The following is a 15580-nucleotide window of genomic DNA, read 5'->3' on the forward strand; positions in this document are numbered from 1 at the left end:
TAGTCACCACATTGCAGGACCATGTGGCACCCCAAAGGGCCCCTGTCACTAGCCTGGACCACGAACAGCCTACCACCTCCGCTAGTGGACAGGAGGCCCCCACACAACGACAGGCCACCAGAACCCCACCTCCTGCTGAAGATCAACCACCCCGCAAGCGGAACCTGAGATCACACAAGAAGACAGAGTAGGATGCCAAGACCCCCGCCAGCATAAGATCCCCCCTGATGTCATCCCACTGTCCCACATTGTCACCCTGTCCAACCTTGAACTGCCCCTGCTCCATCCTTCCACAGGCATATGGACAATGCACCTGTGCGACTGAGAACTGGACTCTGCCATGGACATTACTCCACCCCCACCCATCACCGTTTTACTATCATGGACCCATATGCAGCACTTAAAATAAATCACCAATTGCACTTCAAAAATCAGGACTCTGCTTGTATTCTTTACAAATGTATTACACATAACGGTGCAATAATGTTCAGTTACTTTGTGATGACAACATACCAATGTCTATAAGCATTAGTCCATGGGCAAACAAAGCAGCAGTCATGCTGTGGGTCATACAGCTCTGAAAAGGGAAGGGAAAGTCAAAAATCAGTTAAAAGGAACTGGGGGGAAACACAGAAAGTAGAGATGCAGGAGGGCAGAAGTTAATGTAAAAATGCGTGGGTGATTCTTACCTGTGTGCTACTGAAAATACTGTTGTATAACTGTGTCCCTGTTATCCGTGTCGTCCCCGTCGTCTTCCTCCTCTTCACTCTCCACAGGCTCCACAGCTGCTACAACACCACCATCTGGACCATCCTCCTGCAGGAAAGGCACCTGGCGTCGCAATGCAAGATTGTGAAGCATACAGCAGGCCACGATGATATGACACACCTTCTTTGGTGAGTACATTAGGGATCCACCTGTCATATGCAGGCACCTAAACCTGGCCTTCAGGAGGCCGAAGGTTCTTTCTATAATCCTCCTAGTTCGCCCATGGGCCTCATTGTAGCGTTCCTCTGCCCTGGTCCGGGGATTCCTCACTGGGGTCAATAGCCAAGGCAGGTTGGGGTAACCAGAGTCACCTATTAGCCACACACGGTGTCTCTGTAGCTGTTCCATCACATAAGGGATGCTGCTATTTCGCATGACATACGCGTCATGCACTGATCCAGGGAACTTGGCATTTAGATGGGAGATGTACTGGTCAGCCAAACAGACCACCTGGACATTCATCGATTGGTAATTTTTTCGATTTCTGTACACCTGCTCATCGTCTTTTGGGGGTACTAAAGCCACATGGGTCCCATCAATGGCACCAATGATGTTGGGGATATGTCCAAGGGCATAGAAATCACCCTTCACAGTGGCCAAATCACCCTCCTCAGGGAAAACAATGTATCTCTGCATGTATGTCATCAGGGCAGACAACACTCTGGACAAAACCTTAGAAAACATAGGCTGAGACATCCCTGATGACATGGCCACTGTTGTCTGAAAAGACCCACTTGCCAAAAAATGGAGTACTGACAGAACCTGCACCAGAGGGGGAATCCCTGTGGGTTGGCGGATGGGGACATCAGGTCAGGCTCCAGCTGGGCACACAGTTCATGTATAGTGGCTCGGTCAAGTCGGTATCGAAGTATAATATGTCGTTCTTCCATTGTCGACAGGTCCACCAGCGGTCGGTACACGGGAGGATTCATCCTTCTCCTCACAAGTCCCAGCGGACGGTGCCTAGGAAGGACAACATGGAGCACAGAGTCAAGCAACCCACAGTTACGTTCCCCCAGCTTGCACAGTACACGCATCGCTATGCATTGAAAGGCTTGTATGAGTTGCAATGCAAGGCCTAGGCCTGTGTGACGCAGTAGCAATTAAGCCATGTGGGCCCTTGTAATGGCGGCTGCCTGACCTGAGAAGTGTGACAGTGGGATATGAGGTCAACGCGCTGGCGTGACACACTGTGGCAGTCGAAGACCGCAGTGCGAAGGCGCATTGGTTAACATTGAACCCTAGGGGTCTCAGGAGCCAATGAAGATGTGCGCCGGCGGTCGCGGTACACACCGCCGCGGGCGTGACCGCCATTTTCTATCTGCTTAACCACTCGAGACCTGACCATCCACAGGAGAGGACCTATACTGCAAGTGCTGCTGTGACCTCGGTCTGGAAGAGACAATGGCTGCTGCGAATGGGGAAACGGCCCCTGCTTTCACTTCAGAAGAGTTGGAGAAACTTGTGGATGGGGTCCTGCCCCAGTATGCGCTACTCTACGGTCCTCCAGACCAACAGGTAAGTACACTGGGTGCACGTTGAATGGGCTATGCCTGGGTTGTGTATGGTGGATGTAAGATGGTGGGGTGGGGTGGGGAGTGAATGAGGAGTGCAAGGCACGACAGATGAGAGCATGTGCCACATGGCAGGTTTGGGGAGGGGGGGGCAATCACATCTAACATGCAGAAAAATGCTGAAAATTCCTTTCCCACGCAGTACATGTCAAATAGGTCAGCGCCCATCAGAAAGTCGACATTTGGCGTGCCATCGCCAAGGAAGTCCGGGCCCTGGGGGTCCACAACAGACGGGGCACCCACTGGCGAAAGAGGTGGGAGGACATCTGCCGCGGGACCAGGAAGACCGCCGAGTCACTGCTGGGGATGGCCTCCCAACGTAGGAGGGGTGCCGGTCGTACCTTGACCCCCCTGATGTCACGGATCCTGGCGGTGGCCTACCCCGATTTGGATGGGCGCGTGAGGACATCACAGCAGACACAAGGGGGTGAGTACCAGCACATTCTGCTATCTTTACACGCAGTGGAGGCATCTGGGTGGGGGAGGAGGGCTGTGGGTGACATTAGGCCAAGGCGCTTTCTGTAGTGTAGTCCCCTCCTTTAGGCATGGCCCTGTGCCCCCGCCCCCCACCTCTGTAGGGTGCCAAGTACAGCAATCGATGATCCAGCATCACCCATGTGCGCATTTGTTGTCCATAGACCTGTTGGCCTAGTCACAAGTACTGAGTAGTGTACCCCGATTTCGCGGCGTAGTGCATGAGGCTCCTGTGTCTGTCCTCTCCGCCAACGGTGTTGACAATGCATGCACTCAACCTGTTTTTATTTCTCCCCCCACCCTTTTTCTTTATCTTCTTGTGCATGTGTGCATTAGCATCATCAGGCGGAGGAGAATTGGCATCGGAGCACGAGGGAGCTGCAACTCACAAGGCCCCGGTGGGCCATGGTACAGACACCGAGGTCACCAGTGATACGGAGGGCGAGGGGAGCACCACAACGGGGACCCGTGGTGACACCAGCGACACCGACACATCCTCGGAAGGGAGCTCCCTAGCGGTGGCGGCAACATCCGGGCCCCCCGCCTCTACAGGTACAGCCGCCACCCAGTGCACCAGCTCCGCCCTCCCAGCAGCCCCTCAGCCTTCGCTCCGTGCCCGCTCGCCCAAGAAGGCGGGCATCTCCTTCGCCCCAGGCACCTCAGGCCCTGCCCCTGTTACCCCTGCTGCCCTCAGTGAGGAGGTCATTGACCTCCTACAGACCATCATTGTTGGGCAGTCTACCCTTTTGAATGCCATCCAGGGGGTAGAGAGGGAGGTGCATCGGAGCAATGCATACCTGGAGGGCATTCATTCGGGTCAGGCTGCCCATCAACGATCATTCAATGCTCTGGCCTCAGCACTGACGGCAGCCATTGTCCCTGTTTCCAGCCTCCCTCTTCTAACTGCCTCCACCCTGTCTCTGTCTCCTGTTCCTCAGCCTATCCCATCCACACCATCAGACCAGCCTGCACACACCTCAACACCCAAGGGCAGCTCATCCAGACATAAGCACCACAGATCACACAAGCATTCACCCAAGCAACACCCAGATGCAGACATGCCAACAGTCACTACCACCTCTGTGTCCCCCTCCTCCTCGTCTCCCTCCTCCCTCCCTGTGACGTCTCCACTCACACCTGCATGCACACCACCATCAGCCAGTACTTCCATCACCAGCACACCCTCCAGTACAGTCCGCACACGTGCAGTCACCACCCCCACTGCCATTTACACGTCCCCTGTGTCCTCTCCCACTGTGTCTGTCACCCCCTCTTCCAAGACACACAAACGCAGGCAGCCACCCACCCAACAGCCAACCACCTCACGACAGCCTACGTCACAAGCACCTGCACCCAAAGACAGCACACCTGACTCTCCTACAACCACATCCTCTTCCTCCACTCCCATACCCACTACACCTATCCTTTACATTGGTCCTAAAAAACTTTACCTCTCCAAACTTAACCTCTTTGACCCACCTGACCCACCCCCTCCATCTCCTAAGAGTCCCAAGAGCACCTCAGCCACCACCAGCCCTGCTTCAAGTGTCGCCATTGTGCACGGGTTTTGGAGTCCACCCTTTCCCAGCACTGATACATCGGCCAGCAGCAAGGGGACAGCCAGCCCCCCCCCTGGAAGAGGACCCGTAAAATCAAGGGCCGCCGCGAGAAGACTGACACGGCTGACCCCAAGGAGCAAAGTCCTGGGCCGTCACCTGCCACAACATCCAGGGGAGGCAAGGGCCAGAGAGCTTCATCGAAGGAGGGCAAGGGCAGCAGGGCGGAGAAGTCAGCCAGCAGGGGCGCGGACCAGGAGGGCCCCACAAGCCCCATCCCGGGTGTGAGGGAGGACACCCACGGGCCCAGGACTCCGTCACAGAAGGGTCCAGCAACTGCACGGTCAGAGGGCGACTAAGCAGGGAGTCCTGGCCAGGTCTGGCTCCCTTGAATGACTGGACAAGCACCGCTGAAGAGGGCCCCGCCGTGCAGAAAGGCACCGCTGAAGAGGGCCCCGCCGTGCAGAAAGGCACCGCTGAAGAGGGCCCCGCAGTGCAGAAAGCCACCGCTGAAGACGGCCCCGCCGTGCAGAAAGGCACCGCTCCGCTGGGCCCCGCCGTCTCAAGCACTGCTCCGCTGGGCCCTTCCTGTCAAGCACCGCTCCGCTGGGCCCTTCCTGTCAAGCACCGCTCCGCTGGGCTCGCCGTCTCAAGCACCGCTCCGCTGGGCCCTTCCTGTCAAGCACCGCTCCGCTGGGTCCCGCCGTCTCAAGCACCGCTCCGCTGGGCCCTTCCTGTCAAGCACCGCTCCGCTGGGCCCTTCCTGACAAGCACCGCTCCGCTGGGCCCCGCCGTCTCAAGCACCGCTCCGCTGGGCCCTTCCTGTCAAGCACCGCTCCGCTGGGCCCCGCCGTCTCAAGCACCGCTCCGCTGGGCCCTTCCTATCAAGCACCGCTCCGCTGGGCCCTTCCTGTCAAGCACCGCTCCGCTGGGCCCCGCCGTCTCAAGCACTGCTCTGCTGGGCCCTTCCTGTCAAGCACCGCTCCGCTGGGCCCCGCTGTCTCAAGCAGCGCTCCGCTGGGCCCTTCCTGTCAAGCACCGCTCCGCTGGGCCCTTCCTGACAAGCACCGCTCCGCTGGGCCCTGCCGTCTCAAGCACCGCTCCGCTGGGCCCCGCCGTCTCAAGCACTGCTCCGCTGGGCCCTTCCTGTCATGCACCGCTCCGCTGGGCCCTGCCATCTCAAGCACCGCTCCGCTGGGCCCTTCCTGTTAAGCACCGCTCCGCTGGGCCCTTCCTGTCAAGCACCGCTCCGCTGGGCCCCGCCGTCTCAAGCACCGCTCCGCTGGGCCCTTCCTGTCAAGCACCGCTCCGCTGGGCCCTTCCTGACAAGCACCACTCCGCTGGGCCCCGCCGTCTCAAGCACCGCTCCGCTGGGCCCTTCCTGTCAAGCACCGCTCCGCTGGGCCCTTCCTGTCAAGCACCACTCCGCTGGGCCCTTCCTGTCAAGCACTGCTCCGCTGGGCCCTTCCTGTCAAGCACTGCTCCGCTGGGCCCCGCTGTCTCAAGCACCGCTCTGCTGGGCCTCGCCGTCTCAAGTACCGCTCTGCTGGGCCCTTCCTGTCAAGCACCGCTCCACTGGGCCCTTCCTGTCAAGCACCGCTGGCCCATTGACAGTGCCGGTTCTGTGTCGAGCTAGTGTTCACGCTGCACTCGGGGCACCCTGCCTCCTCCATTACCTGTGGAGTCTGTAATCCACCTGATGGCCTGTGTCTCTGCACTCCCCAGGATGGCACAGTGGGCAGACCACCCACTGTAGAGACTTGTGAGACTGTGGCTTTGCACTCCCCAGGATGGCACAGTGGGCATGGTGGACCCTTCGTGGATCTGGCGTCGTGGACTCATGTGGCTGAGGTGCCCCTCTTCCCTTCCCCCTGAGGTGCCTGTAGTTTTGTCATCTGATGCCCCAGCAGTGTTCTCTCCAACGGACTCAGGTCTCCTGTGTGGGCTTTGCCCATGTGTTGATACACTTTGGCCCACGGACAGTGGAAATTTAAGTGACTGTGCAGGACTTATTGCCTATGTTTATTGGTTTCGCAATGTTCTTACTTGATTTTTTACAATTCATATTGCTATTTTACCATGACTTCAAAGAACCTCTTTTATACATAAATTTTGTTTCTCACTTTAATTATGTCTTTGCATTATTCCGGGGGGTTTGGGTGGTGTCACTGTGACTTGGTGCTCTGCATTGGTGTGTAGATAGTTGGGGGGGGGGTCGCATATGTGTGTGCCCGTAAGCTTTCCTCCTCCCCCCTCCCCTGTGTCGTAGGTGCAGTACTCACCGTTGTCGTCTGCGCCGGCGTTCGTACTCGTGGTAGATGAGCAGGTAGACAATAGCTGGTAGGATGTTTAATTCGGGTTCCATGCTGTTCTCCGTCCTCGTGGAGTGTGTATAGGTGAGCGTTTTCCCGTTTGTAGTCTGTTTCCGCCGTGTTTTTATCGGCGGGGCTCCCGCCCCGGAAAAGGTGGCGGATTGGTGAGTTGTGATAGTGTGGGCGGTACATTGTCTGTCGCCTGCCTGTTGGCGGTGACCGCCGCGCTGTTTGTGTGTCCCGCCGTGGCGGTCGGAGTGTTAAGGTGGCGGGCTGTGTTGGCGGTTCCCGCCAGAGTCAGAATTCCCATTTTTTGACCGCCAGCCTGTTGGCGGGTTGGCCGCCGCTTTAACACTGACCGCCAGGGTCAGAATGACCCCCTAAGTCCGCACGTAGGAAGTTGACCGGGACCTCCCAGCCAGCTTATCCGAGGAGGGCTCCAAGGATGTTGGATCAAGATCCAGGTTTGCCCCGGTCGAAGGGTTTTCACCCCGAAGGTAAAAATCTCCACCAACGCATATCCGAAGAAGAGTTCCAGGAGGTCGGATTGGACTGGCAGGTTCGTCCCGCTGAGGAAATTCTTCAGAAAAATGACTAAGTCCTAAGGTAAACTTTTGACCGGAGGCCTCCCGCGGGCTGTAGCTGAGCCGGGCTCCATCGCGGTTGGCCTTAATCTTTGACTTTGCCCCGGTCAAGATGTGACCAGATGACCAGATTGGAGCTTTTTGTTTCTAGGCGCTAGAAAAAAATAATTCTTTAAAAATTCATATCTCGGGTTCCCCTTATCCGATTTTATTCATTTATGTGTCATTCTAAAGATAAAAATATAATATATTTTTATGAATTGATTTCAGATTTTTAAACTGTTTCCTGTGTTTTATTTAATTACTGTTTTGTGATATTTGAATGCTTTACACTCTGTCTCCTAAGTTAAGCCTTGTTGCTCTTTGCCAAGCTACCAAGAGTTGAGCTGAGTTTAATTTACTGAGACCTAAGTGGACCTAAGTAGAGGTTAGTGGCCTATTGCTAAGTGTAGGTACTTACCTGCTCTTATCAATGACCCATTTTCCAACAACGGGAAAACCAGGAACTGAGACAACTAAAATTGCAGGGCTGAAGTTGTGCAATCACAATAACTAGTCAACCATTGGAAGACATCATCACCCACAAAGCTTTGTCCCATGATGCAGACCTCAGTCACGTTTTGGCATGCAATAGTAGGTTAGTGCAAAATTCATTTCCACAGATCTCACACAAGGGTATGCAGATATCGATTTGTCACACACATGATGATGCAACAATAAGAAATGATAAACAAAATCATGCCATGTTGATGACAATGTTCTAGAGAAGGTGACATGGAAATAAACATATCACACTGGAAACATATCAACAATGCACACTTCATCAAGTGATATTTGTCCCAATAGAGTCATGGAGGTAGTATTAATGTTGCTCAGATAGGCCACACATGTGGCTTAGAAATGGCCATTGTAGACATCATGTGCAAAATATCAGGGTGAGACGTCTCCTAAATACACAACACAATACACCAGCAAGCCCCAGGGTAATCACCACTAATGTCTGGCATCCATTACAATGACGTACTCTTAGTGCCTCAGTAGAATCTATTAGTCCTTTGCATTTTCGAGACACACAGAGATTTTCAAATACTTGTAGAAGGTCCTCAACAGGTTGCCAAATGGAAAACTACATCACTGTCTCCATTTTGTCTGTGCAATCTCAGATGTCTGTCTGTGAATGAATGCCTATACCCAACACACATGTGATTTCAACATAACTGTAAGTCACTCCATGATGCATGCCAACAGTCAGGCCACAAACCCTACCCATTACCCATGTGCAGTGCACTTTTCCTCATGATGCCACATCACAGGTATAGATACTCACATTGCCATTGTGGCTCTATATTCTAGGCCTACCTGTCATGTCCCTCATTAATACTGCAGTTTTACATGCCAAATGACACACCATGATGGGTATGTGTCAGCCAATAAGCAATGATGACACACTTCTGTATGTGACACAACATGAAATGTATCCCCATTATAAATGTACTATTCCACAAACAGTTTGCAATGCATATATATGTGAGGAAATACAGATATCGTCCCATCAACATAGGTAGACCATGCATGGAACTGCAGCTTGCAAATGTTTTCTAAAGAGAAAAGGACACATGCTGACTTGTACGCACAAGAAATTTTGGCAACAGTGATGGCACATAAATCATGTCAATGGACATTTCCCACTCACCAAGGGAAAGTAGTGATATATAGCTGCATCCAAAGAACAGTGTAAGCCCTGTCACATGTATGTTGGATATCTTCACAGTACAGACTGCAGTGAGGCACTCGCACCCATCATACGTGGAAGACAACTAGCTTCTGGGTGGCAGATGCCTACATACACATTAACGCAGACACATGGCAGAGGACAGTAATGCATCACCTTCTCATCTTTGGCCTGGAAGCTTTAGGAGTAGTGATCTATTGCATAGAAATTATACCCACTACAACTACAAACAGTACTTTATTCGATCAATGTACAAAGCCATATGTCATCCCTGAAGAGCAAATAATTTGTGGATTCCACCATGTTGTGTCCTAGGTCCCCGGGCTAATTGGCAAGGCACAGCAGTATAAAACACTTGATATGTCAACACAAACTGTCACTCATGTACTGTTTGACACATGGCTCATTCCTAATTGTAAGGGTGAGCTGTTAGACCCTAACGCAATAGAGGCAGGAATATGCTTGTACTAACCCACTTGTGGCTGCTGTGCTACCCTCAAATGCCCATCAAGCTCCGAATGGGCCATCAGGATGTGGGCTATTTAGGGGGTCATGGTCCGATGGGCACCCTGCCTACATTGGCAGGAGAGCCCCAGCTTGACCTCCACAATCTTCTGGGCCTAGCATCTCAGGTCCTCCCACCTTTTTCTGCAGTGGATGCTCCGCCGGCTGTGAACCCCCAGGTTCCACACCTTCTTGGCAATGGCTCTCCATATTCCCTTCTTTTGATGGGCGATGACCTGCATGGATGAAAAAGACAAATCAAGAGATCATGTTCACAAATCTCAACACAAACGGTTGAGAGACATACATGTCAGTAATGTCAAGCTAGAACTTTCCTATTTGTCAATACCCCCCAAGTGTGACACATACATGCCAATAGTAAGTAATGACTACAGACATACATTTCTCCATCTTCAGATTGACCCATTACTCTGCTTGTGCCCTACAATGACTAAGCAAGCTTACTGACATCATGTAAGCCATGTTTTAGCAACTTGACTGAGATTTGAGCCACTAAGAAACACATCACAGATGTAGCTTCTGAAGTGTAAATTTCTTAGGCATGAATGGACCAAAACATTCACACTTTGTGAGAATTACTCTGCATACAGTTGCTACAGGCAACTGCCAGAGTACAAACTCCTACATTACACATGGGTAATAATAAAGGGGTTGGCATGGTAGGTACAGAAAGTGTCTACTCTTTCCATGTTTGGACATGTAGACTAACAAATGCAGACTCATGCCGCTTCAAGTTATGTACCTGTGCCACAGAACACTCCTTTGGACATGTGTGTTCATCCTACAGAGATGGCATCCAACAAACAAAACAAACAGTTTCTGTAATGTGGCCAAGCTACTGGCTTGCATATCATGGCCTTCAAAGAAGCAATAATCACAAAGTGGTGTGGTGGCATAGAACTCAAAGGATGACGTTTATTCTACTTCTGGTAAGTGATACCATTTGTTGCATCTGTAGATCGTCTCAAAAATTTGTGGCACTAATTTGGCAACCTGAATATTTACTTAATGGAAGAGGTGGTGACACACTCATAGTGTCATGCTTCATCCTTAACTACCTCTCCCCACCCTGGTAGGACAACACCACCAGGAAGGACCTACACCAGAGTGAGTTCTTATGTAAAAAATACTGGATAAAGTCAGGGATCCAGATCCTGGTTAAAAATTCATCCTGGACTACTGGTGCCATTCATTCACCTTTATTATTGGTGTCCAAGGGATAAGAAGACCACTCAGGAGTCAAAATCGAGGTACCTAGACATCAGAAAGCAGGAGAGGGAACAAAAAGATAGGTCATGAACCCTATCTACTCATGGGAAAGACAAACAGAGGACTGTGAATTTCAGTCCCACACTAGACACGTGAACATGCAAGAGTGATAAGTACTCCAAACCACTGTAAACTGGATTCACACTTGTGCTTAAGAAGGCTAGGATTCTCATTAAATTTGTATTATTGGATATCTTTACATCTCCTAGAGAACCTTAAATGTACATCTATGTAATATCAACTTCCTTGCTTGCTATGGGATAGACAAACCCCTTACCCTCTATTTGGGGGGTAACAAGCTTCCAGTCTGGAGCAAAGGCAATGTCCTTTTCAGTCACACACTAGGAAGAAAATTGAAATACTAAAAAATACTAGGCATCCGGTTCACATCAATTACCAATTTTCGCAGGTTGTTTTTTCATTGAAAAGAAGAGGACAACAAAACAACTATGTGACCAAAACAAACGTGCCCAGTGGGGATCCCCCCGACCAGCATTCTCCAGTTGTCACCAATCCCCCCTATATCACTGCTTGTAGTGCCACCCATATACTTGACTTGAAGCGATGCGGTTTAAATAAGCCATCCCATCATGACTAAAATCAAGGGGGAGTTGTTTGTTTCAAAGCAGTAAGGCGCAAAGATAATCAGCACACATTTATAATAGATTCCAAGGGAGCTCTCACCTGCCATATAACAAGTCCATTAATGCCTCACTCATACTGTACTCACTTCGTCAAGAGGTCCATCGCATAGTAGCACCTAAACATTGTTGCTGCCAGCTTCTTGTCTGCTGTCAATACTACAGGACAGCATATTTCAAGGCTCCCGTGGAAGCGGGAGAATGACATCTTGGTCGTGCAGCCACTTACCTGACTGCACGTCATATGTCACACTGTCGCGCCCACCGGGTGCAAGTAAATGCTGCGTTGCGCATTCTCTTTCCTACCCGAACAAAGAAGGAGGAGAGGCCAGCTTGTTGGGAAAGTCCTGGCCGGGCAGCCTTGAATATTCAAGGCCCCCGCCTATCGGGGAGAGTGTGACTGTTCAAGGCCCCTGCGGTATCACGTGTGTGACGCCAACTGAAAACCCTAGATTGCCATCACACACTCTTATTAGCATACCTGCACGGGGAATTCTAGGAGCTGTAGTCCACATGGTGAACTCCACAACAAATCAACACAATTAGGCTAGTCCATAGTCTGCTTTTTTTCAGATCAAAGGGTTGGGTATATGCAACTGTGAATAATTCTAATAGAATATTGAGAAGGAGTTCTGGGCATCCCAAGAAAACAAAAACAGGAGTTGTTTCAATGTTCTACACTTGCCACAGTATACTATAGAGAGTAGGATATTCAAAAAGGCTTTTGTCTCCCAGACCTCAGTAATTGTTAAATTTCCCTGCGCTCATCAGAAGACAGTTTTAAAGGGATCATTGGGATCATTATTAAAATTAATGGGGTCACTGGGATCATTATTAAAATCATTGGGTGGAGGATGAGGATGGTCAGAATGATTTAAATAAAAATACTATGCTCTCCACTGACTTCTAGTATCTTTGTAAGATCGGCCATGGTAACTCATTGTTGAGGCCGTTCACATTGGTTTGAAGCCTCCACACCCATCGTTGCTAGAACCACTGCAGCTTTTGGGTCATATTATGTCTTGACTGTGTAAGTCTCTCTACCAAATACCACTTAATATCATCAGCGCTCTGGTTCATATTGATGTAGTGATTTGTGAGTCTTGTTAAGTCACGTTTGCAACAAATCCCCCTATGTTTGCAGATGCGTGTTCCTACCTGCCTGGTGGTCATGCCTATATATCTTAGGTTACACGGGCACTTTATCATGTAGATTCCATTTTTACTATTTCAATTGGAAATATTCCTCAGTTCCCGCGGGGTCTTGAGACCGAGGTCCAACTGAGATGTCTTCTTAGTGTATGGACAAACACTGCACTTACCAGAGGGTACATGGCCTGGAGAAAGGTTCCAGAGAGTTTGTTGAGCTATAGTTGATTTCTTTTATCTTGGTCATGTGTGAACCACCATGTCTCTAATGCTCCTTGCTTTTTATAGGCATACATGGATTGTTCAAAGGGAAGACCTCCTGAGGTCAGGACCCTCCAGTTCTTTTTGATAATTTTTTGTTGGTGATTCGATAGAGGACTGTAGGTTGAAATGTGAATCAATTTCTCTAGTTTTGGTTTTATATAAGATTCTAGTAGCTGTTCCCTATTGTCATTTAGAGCTTTTTTGTATACTCATTATATCAAGTGCAATAGGTAGTGTTTTGCTTTCAATTTCTTTGTAGCTTGATAGCATGTTTATCATACTCTTGTCTACAAGAGCAGTTTCTTCTAACCTTAAGAATTGGCCCACTGGCAGATTCTCTCTCAGAGAGCGGGGATAAAATCTGTCAAACCTAATTAGGTTATTCCTATCAGTACATTTATAGTATACTTGTGTTACTAGACTGCTATTGTTAGCTTCTATTAATAGATCCAAAAAGGGTAGTTCTTTTCCACTGATGTTGATGGTAAATCGAAAGTGGGGTTAAGGGCATTCAGCCATTCTGCGAACTCCAATGCTTTACTTCTGGTGCCCTTATCAAAAGGATGTTACGAATGTACCGTTTCCATAATATGATGCTTTCCAGAAATGGATTAGAGGAGTGCAGGACATATTCTGTTTCAAAGGCATGGACATAGAGGCATGCTAAGATTGGGGCAAAGGTGCTCCCAAAGGATGTCCTGTGTACCTGGAGAAAGTATTCTCCTTCAAACTTGAAGCAATTCTGAGTTAAGGCCAGATGTGCTAAGTGTAGGAGGAACTCAGGGTGTCCTAGAGTCCCTGGTTGCTTGATTTATTATCTCTTCAATTACTTCAAGGGTTGCTTCCTAAGGTAAATTGGTGTATAATGATTCAACATTCAGGCTGATCAAACGCTTGTTCTCTTCATTATAAATCATATTCTCCACAAGCTTCAGAACATCCTTAGTGTCCTGCAGGTAGGTGGGTATTTCCTTGACTAATGGTTGTCCTGTGATAGTGGTTCCAACACTGAACCAATTCCTGAGACTATTAGTCTTCCAGGAGGGGATCTTTGTCTTTATTTTAGGAAGTATATCAAAATAGGGTATTTTGAGTGAGGTTTGTAATAAAAAACCAGCACCAGTGATCTCAGCCTTTGGTGACCAAAAAGCTGATTTCTTCCATAATCTCAGGGGTGGGATCCCTGCTTAGATGTTTATAGTTACGGGTATCATTTGTCACAGTACATTTGTACAGACATTATCACAATTGCACCTCCTTCATCTGTAGGTTTGATTACAATTTCCTTATCAGCAGATAATCTACAGAGTTCTCCCATCTCTATGTTACTCATATTTTGAAAATATCTTGTGGTACATCTTTAAGTTTATCAATCTCATAATTGACAGCTTTTTCGAATGCAAGAACGTCTGCTGGCATACTGCTCATTGGTGATGTGAAAGTATATTTTGGCCACAACCCTGTATTTGTGTCCTCTTCATCATTGGTACATGGGTGGTCTAGGAAAAAAGTTTTGAATCAGATTTTTCGTAAGAATACGGCCACTTCCAAGCTCAACTGGAAAATATTGTTTCTAGGAGTGGGTACACATCCCAAGCCCTTGTTCAACACAGACATTTCTACTTCATCCAAAGTCTGTGTGCTGAGATTGAGTACCATATTGTGTAACTTTGTTAAATCTTGCTGGTGCTGGGGATCTCTTCCCTTGATGTCTCATCTCTTTTTGTCTTTGCCAAGTGACCCCCTTCTTCTTTTGGTTGTGTTAAGTATTCCTTATATTCTGTAATCGTTTTATTTGCTTCCTCCAATTTCCTTTTATAGGCATGCATCGTTAATCCTGTCTTTAAATTGCTTTCACTTGTCTTTATCTGGATCGCAAGGACTTTAGATAACCATTTGGCTTTTTTTATAATGAGGACCAGCCAGTCCTGCATGCATTTCAATGTTATGAGTGACCAGTCTCTTCTAAACTCCTTATCTTCTAAAAAATGTGGGGTTCATTGGTCACAATCAGACCATTGGGAGCAGCATTTCCCCTCAGGTATTCAGTCATTGCAGCACTGTGGAGGATGGTCCTTCCCTGACCTCTTTTTATTTCCAACAACTCTTTCTCTCTTTGCGTGTTACTGGCTTCAAAGTATCAACACACTGTCTTTTATGCAATAAGCTTGTACAGTACAAATATGATCTGTGGGAAGGTGGCAACAGGGCTGTGGGAGTTGGGAACCTGTCATGAGTCAAAGACACACATTGACAATGATGATAAGTGCACATCTGGACTATACAAGTAACTTACTTCTCTATCCATTCCTAATCTAATCACAGGAATGAGGCATTCTAGGCAGGATTTTACACCAGATCCTCACATTGCCTACATGACAGGATCTGCTGAGATACAGGGAGTAGGAACAATGTGACAGTTTTATAGCAACAGTGACTCCACCCCAGACTACACTATGACCCATACTGGGAGCTACATGTGACAGGCCCTGGTATCCACAGGCTGCGTAGATTGAACCTACATGACTTTTCCGTCACTACCATGCATGACAGTTCATTCTGCAGTGAACAGCAAATTGGTATTTGGTCTGTGTGGCAACCTGAAGAGCTGAGTGAGTCATGATATGCCTTCCAAACAACAGTATGGGAAGGGGCAGATGTGTAAAGAAATCTCTGTGGCACCATAAACATTGCTCATATTGCTCACAACTGAATAATAAAATATGCATACT

The sequence above is a fragment of the Pleurodeles waltl genome, chromosome 1_2 (assembly GCF_031143425.1).
Source record: "Pleurodeles waltl isolate 20211129_DDA chromosome 1_2, aPleWal1.hap1.20221129, whole genome shotgun sequence".
Lineage (NCBI taxonomy): Eukaryota > Metazoa > Chordata > Amphibia > Caudata > Salamandridae > Pleurodeles > Pleurodeles waltl.